The 6,871-nt window shown below is 42.0% G+C and overlaps 1 protein-coding gene and 1 pseudogene across 1 annotated transcript in view; one reads left to right on the top strand and one right to left on the bottom strand.

Moving 5' to 3' along the window:
* Positions 1–5,874, top strand: part of EFCAB11 (EF-hand calcium binding domain 11) — a 251,543-nt gene extending 245,669 nt beyond the window's left edge. The window contains exon 10 of the transcript XR_003682138.2: positions 5,862–5,874. The gene's annotated coding sequence lies outside the window, so the exon portion shown is untranslated. The remainder of the gene's footprint in view (positions 1–5,861) is intronic.
* On the bottom strand, positions 5,600–6,147 carry LOC102985601 (10 kDa heat shock protein, mitochondrial-like; annotated as a pseudogene).
* Positions 6,148–6,871: the final 724 nt, after the last annotated feature.

Here is a 6,871-nt window from a genome sequence, read left to right as displayed (position 1 = left end):
ACTTTATTATAAAGCAGAAACTAACACACCATTGTAAAGCAATCATACTCCAATAAAAATGTTAAAAAAGAAGCCAGTTTTTAGAAGGGTTGTCATTACATTTCTAGGAACTATTCAATTCAACTGAAGATCAATTACATTAACTTTTATTAGCTAATAGGAGTAAGGCACTAAGATACTCATTGTAATACATATCACCCTCGTACTGATTAAAGGGGAGCAGTTAAGTTTTGATAAAATAAAGTATATGAAAAAAAAAAGAAAAGTGCATGAAAGGCCTAATCCATCCTTCACACTGTTATTGGGATTTTCCTCCTAAAATACAGAGCTGATTGTCATAGCCCCAACTCAAATGCTTTTGATGACTCTATCTACTATGGAATCAATATCAAATTCCTTAATGTAAAAGATGTTTATCTGCCTTATCCAAACAAGAAGGTCCCCTGTCCTGTCCTCACCTCACCCCAACTCTCCCACTTAAGAAGCCAATATCTAAAGCATTTTAACCAGGACAAGAGCACTGAGACCATACTAGTTGATTAGATATCCCTTCTTTAAAAACCCGAAAGAGTTCATAAAATCAGAGTGATGATCAAAAGGGATTTTTGAGAAATTTCTAAGCAAATACTGTTGCTGATCTCTAAATGAAATTACTGAACATTATATCGACAAGCATCCATTGAAACAAAGCATATTACTAACATGACCTCCGGTGCTCTAAAATGCAACTATGGCATTAACTGCCACCTCTCCTCAGCCAGCATCTTCTGTGTACGTGGTCATTGCTCCTTGACGCTCATCATTGTCTGCAGTTCACTTCTGGAAACCTGCCTACATCCCCATGAGATTTGTCACCCCCTTGCTGAAATGCACCAGTTTGGTGACAGTGTTCAAATGCTTCTGTCTGCAGTTTCTCAGACCTCTGTCCTTAAAATTCAGGCTTTCTGCCTCATCTACAGAGGATTCATCAACTACCATTAATATAGCTCTATAATCTGCTCCTATTTTTTTGGTTGTTTTTTGTTCTTGACTCTGGACAAACCCCAGGAGGCACTGAAACAGCAGGTTCTGCCTTACAGGATCCTGGGATAATGGATTTGGCTGAGACTTTGCTGTTTGATCATTTTATACCTACTGCACATGGGCTACATTAACAGACGTTCAAAGCTTGACTCGTCTGCTAGTCCATCCCAATTCCTCTTACCCCCCTCTTCATCCAACTGCCCTGGGGCGCATCACGTGATCATTTTTGCTGTCACATTTGTATCTGTAATGATAGCCACTTAGTGAGGGCTTATTATGTGCCCTGAGCTTTCAGGAAGGCAACATGGGGTAGATTTAGACTGGGGTTTAAATGTGGGCTCTATCACCTAAGACTGATGACCTTGGGCAAGTCTTTCCAACCTTTGTATCATTTAGACCTTGCATTTCCTATCTGCAAAACAGAAATAACAACTACCTCATGGTATTGGGATGTGTGTGTAGATATATATGATATAGGTATAGATATACAATTGCTCATCTCTTCCCTTCATGTTTAGTGTTTGTTTTTACTGTTTCTTCCTTTTTCTGGAATGCCATTTGCCTCCATCCTCCACCTGTCAAAACCCTACTCATATTTCAAAGCTCAGCTAAAAGGCCACCTTTTCTAAGAAGGCTTCTCAGCTCTTGCAAGTCAATTGCCCATGGGTCCCCACAGTCCCTTTTTATAGGTTTTTGTACCCTGTTTTTCCAGGGTACCCAGACTTGGCATAATGACAGAGCCATAACACCAGGCACAACCAGCTTTTCTCCAGTCCTGTCCCTGCCTGCAACTGTAGGAACTTCTCCATCCAACTCCCTTTGCCCAACTACTTCTTGCCTCAAGGAAGCGTTTATAACCCTCAGATGACCTTGCCCCTAACCTCTTTATACTTTCCCAATTCGATGCTTTTCCTTCAGAGCACTTACCCAATGAAATAATCATTTATGCAAGTATGAGTTAATACTTGTTTGCCCCCAGCAGACCATCAGCTCTTTGGGGCAGGGGCTAGTGTCTGACTGGTTGGTCCGTGTGGCCCTAGCATCTAATCCAATGCTAGTCACATGGGTGATGCCCAATAAACGTTCAGGCTGTAAAGAACACAGGCTCCATGGGGCACCTGAGTTTTGTTCATCTGCAGTTAGCCTTGCCCTCCAGGGTCTCTTATTTTCTCCCTTCCTGTTCTGCTCTCTGTGATGCTATGAAGGCACAATTGCTGACGCCTGCCAAAGAGAAGCCTTGCAAAGGAACTATCTTCTGAGGCCACCAGGTTGCTGCTGACAATCACAATGGCAGAGGCACGTTGTCCTCTTACACATCGTCTTTGGTCCAGCTCCTGGCTGGACTGTCCAGCTGCTTAGAACAGTGGGTCAGTGCCATGTCCGTATAGGCTCCAACAATAACTCCAGAGGGAGATGAAGTTGGGCTATTAGCAAGGACACAATGTAACCTTAGGCCATAGATCCCCCATGGGCATGTAATTGATAGAAGGAGCCTGTCCACTTGGGCCTCACCCTGTAAGACTCACGGATGCGGCTGACAGCCCTGTTGCACTGAGCGTGTCTCATTACTGTGACCCGGAAGCACTGAATTTGCAGCCATCTTATGCACCTCTAATCTCTCTCCCCCTTACTTTTTCCCAAAAGGCCTCTCAATTCGCTGGGCATTTAGACTTCCACCTGCATCCCATGGGACTTCTAGGCACTTTGAGACAAGCCCTATCCTAGGGCATTTTCGGATTTCCTGCCACACAATCACAGTACTTGATATACTTGGTATTTTATTACAATCTTCATATTTATCTCCCCTGGATTTTAAATTCCTTTAAGAAAGTTGTTATATCTTAATTGTCTTTGCGTCTCTCTCTCCCTCCCCAAAGCCCCCTCTCTAAGTATCTAATCCAGGCTTTGCACATATTAGTTGCTTAATAAATATTTGTTGTAAGGGTCAGTGAATCAGCAGATGGGTAGTCATCAAGGAAGAAGGGCTTGGGCAGAGACTCACGTGGTCGGCATGAAACTCTGGAGGGGACACGGAAAAGGGGAGGGCAGAGAGCAAAGGAGACACCAGAGGAGATGCCTCTTCAACCTGACAGCTGTGTCTGCGTCTGGATGTTTCTTTTCCCTGGTTCCTCTCGTTCCCCACGATGAAAATGAAGGAAGCGGTAGATCTCTGCCTTACAGGGCTTCCGCCAAAATCGATATTTTCTGTTCACAAATTATTTCCTTTCTATTGATGTACAAGTCTTACAGAGAAAAGTAAGGAAAGAGGAGAGAAATAACTCTGAGACTTACAGTTCGGGAGGGGTCAACATGAATTAGCCAGATTTATGGGCCAGATTTGTGGACTAGGGAAGGTGACTGCATTTTCCCAATATCAGGTGACGAGGCTTTCACTCTGCTAATGCAGCCATACATTTTTCTGGAGGCTGAATATTTCAAAAATACATTTGTCTAGAGTGGTAGCTATTTTTTAGTTTTCTGTTTGCATGCAGAGTCGTTCTGTTCTAGCAGACAGAGTTTGCCACCATTATGCAATAAGTCTTTCACTTCTTCAGAAACATGTCGTCTATTTTTATAGTTCCCACTCTCTGGGTGAATGTTAAAGTCCCAGAAGGCGCGTGCAGAGACAGTCAGGATTTGTGTACCAGCCTTGCTACTGCTCAGGGCTTCCTGTTGTGCTTCCTTCTTCATGGTTTTGCAGGTGGGAAGTTATTTAACTTCTACTTGATCAAAGTTTCCTGATTAGAACGTGACTTTTGTCTCATTAAGGTGCACACCCTTTATGGCTGAAGGCTTGAAAGTTTGTATTCCTATGCAGTAGGAAAAAAATTTCCCTTCCCCGTCTTTCCTTTTTTATGTATGTTGAAATTAAACTTTTTTCTGCTGGCTGCAGCATTTGCCCTCCGTGAGATGCTTTTGATGACAGATTCAGAAGCCACCCCTACTTCTAAAAAGCAGACCAAAAAATAGGTCTTGGACATCAAGTGTATTGGAATGACTGTGCTGTGTTTCTTAAATCTTCTTGAGAAAGGGAAGACCTGAGATTAAAATAATGAAATCTGAGTCCTATATGGCCTCAGCCCTCCTGATTTAGTGAGGGTGCTTACACCTTAGTCTACACCTTATGGTTCCCCATCTAAGAGAGAGGTTCTGCATTTCAAGGTAGGTGATGATCTGACGTAAATTCTCAAACACGACAATGTTCTTTCTCAGATTGGGGCTGGAAATAGGACACATCTACTGGAAGCAGGACTGAAAATTTGAGCCTAGTTTCTCACAGAATTCTGTAGAAACTTCTCAAACCATGTCCTAATCCCATCCACCAAAGGAAGGAGGTTTAAGGGGAATGTAGGTTCTGCTTGACACTCAGACGTACTGCTCATGGTTTTAAATATTTGGGTGTCTCCCTCTCCTCCTAGGCCACATACAGGCAACTCGTGATGCATTTTCCCAACATTCTAACACTCCGTGTGGAAGGGGAAGTTGCATTACAAAATCCGTCTTCTGAGGTGTGCACAATTTAGCTTTGTTTTTCCTTGCCCCTCCTTTTTTTTTTTTTTTTTTTTTTTTTGCGGTCCGCGGGCCTCTCACTGCTGTGGCCTCTCCCGTTGGCATGTGGGATCTTCCCGGACCGGGGCACGAACCCGTATCCCCTGCATCGGCAGGCGGATGCTCAACCACTGTGCCACCAGGGAAGCCCCAGTTGCCCCTCCTTTTTGATTCTCTATACCCTTCTCTCTTCCATAGCACCTGACTCAGAACTTCATGATCTAGCTCAGTGGTGTCCAATAAAAATATAATGTGTGCATTAATTTAAATATTAAATTTAAACTTAAAATTTTCTAGTAGCCACGTTAAAACAGTAAAAAGAAACAGGTGAAATTAATTTTAATAGTAGTATATAATATTTAATAATCTATCCAAAAGATCGTCATTTCCACCTGTAATCAATATAAACATTTTTATGTGGTATTTTACATTCTTTTTTTTCATTCTAAGTCTTGGAAATCCAGTGTGTATTTTACCCTTACAGCACGTCTCAATTCAGACTAGCCACGTTTCAAGGGTTAAATAAGCTGCATGTAGTGGCTACCTTGCTGGACAGCATGGATACAGGACATTTCCATCACTGCAGAAAGTTCTATGGGATGGCACACATCTAGCCCATTCATGAGGATTTTTATGTAGAAATATTTCTTTCTGAAGAAGGCATTACCTGTCATCTTTACTTTCCAAAGAGCCTTAGGCAGGGTCTTTCTGGTCAGCAGAATAATGAGAAAAGCCATTTCTGATTATTTGGACCTGTGTTTTTTTCCTCAGGGCTCAAATTATACCATAGTCCCCCGAAAGCAAAGAAAACACAGTCAGAGGCTCTCTGCATCCCCCACTCACCTGCTACCAAAGCAGGGGTGGCGCTGCCTGTTACTCCCTAACAGGTGTAAAAGTTAATATGTGTATCATTCCTTAAAGCACCCTAGCCTCATTTTTGTTTTTCATTTATATACGTTTACTTGGAAACGTTTATATCAATACATTGAAACTAAATTTTAGAGACACTGGATGTCATTAGTTTGGATATCATTAGTTTATTTTACACAGAGAAATGTGAACATTATTTACATGATGAAAGATTTCAGAACTTCAGTGGAATGGGCAGCTTCACGTGATGCCATTTCAATAGTGACATATTTCAGTTGACATATTTCCAAGAATGTCACCATCTCCAAATAAGAAATAATCCTTGTTGTCTAGAACTACTTGGGTGCCTCCATATTCTGGGAGAACTTTATCTCCAACTTTCACGCTAACTGGTTGAATCTCTCTACCCTTTCCTTTAGAGCCTGATCCAACAGCTACTACCGCTGCTTGCAATACTTTTACTCTTGATGTTTCTGGAAGCGTAATACCTCCTTTGGTTACAGTTTTGGCTGCACTTCTTTCAACTGGTACTCAGTCAAAGAAGGGAAGAAACTCTCTAAATGCCTGTCCTGCCAGGATTCCGGCCGCCACAGTTGGCAGTTCGTACTCTGCTCTCACGCCAGCGCTGAAAGGAGAGACCACCAAGCCTCCCTGTAAAAGGGCCTGCCTTCCACTCACCCTCAAAAAAGTGGTTTCCTTGTAAATGTTTGACAGTCAACTCTCTCAGCGAAGAAACACTGATTTGTAGCATTTGCCAACTACTGTGGTGTAAATACTCCCACTGTGGTCAATGATTTGAAGCTACCAATGTGACATCTCTGAACGCTGGAGGGGGGTGGGGAGTGATGCTCATGGTCTGGTAGAAAATGGCTCCAGCACATCACTCGGAGCACAGTGACATTTATGTGGACTCCTTCCACTTCCACCCCCCCATTTTCAGGAAACTATAGAATCTATATCTTAGAATATCCTTCACATACAAAGCAAAAATGCCCAAAGGCCTTGGTGTGTTGGATAAAAGTGAAATTTTAAGCATAGCTGAATTTAGTAGGAAGGCTCACAAGTTAGTTTAACAAAATGTATAGAGGATTATAAACTTACCATTCTTATAGTCCACCTCTATACTCATAATTAACAACACAGACCTAATCAATATTACTCTGTTTAAATGTAGCTCACCGTGATAAGTGAGATAAGTCAGAGAAAGACAAGTACTAAATGATATCATTTATATGTGGAATCTAAAAAAGGTAAACCTGTAAAACCAGAGACTATAATGGTCACCAGGGGTTGGCGGGTAAGGCGGGGATAAGAGTGACGATGTTTAAGGGTACAAACTTGTAAGGAATAGTAAATAAACCCTAGAGAGCTAATGCACAGTATGATGAATATAGACAATATAGACAATAATATTGTACTATAATTACAT

This window comes from Physeter macrocephalus, chromosome 11 (assembly GCF_002837175.3).
Source record: "Physeter macrocephalus isolate SW-GA chromosome 11, ASM283717v5, whole genome shotgun sequence".
Classification (NCBI taxonomy): domain Eukaryota; kingdom Metazoa; phylum Chordata; class Mammalia; order Artiodactyla; family Physeteridae; genus Physeter; species Physeter macrocephalus.
Note: the sequence above shows the minus strand (reverse complement) of the source record. Positions and strands in the feature narration are given on the sequence as shown.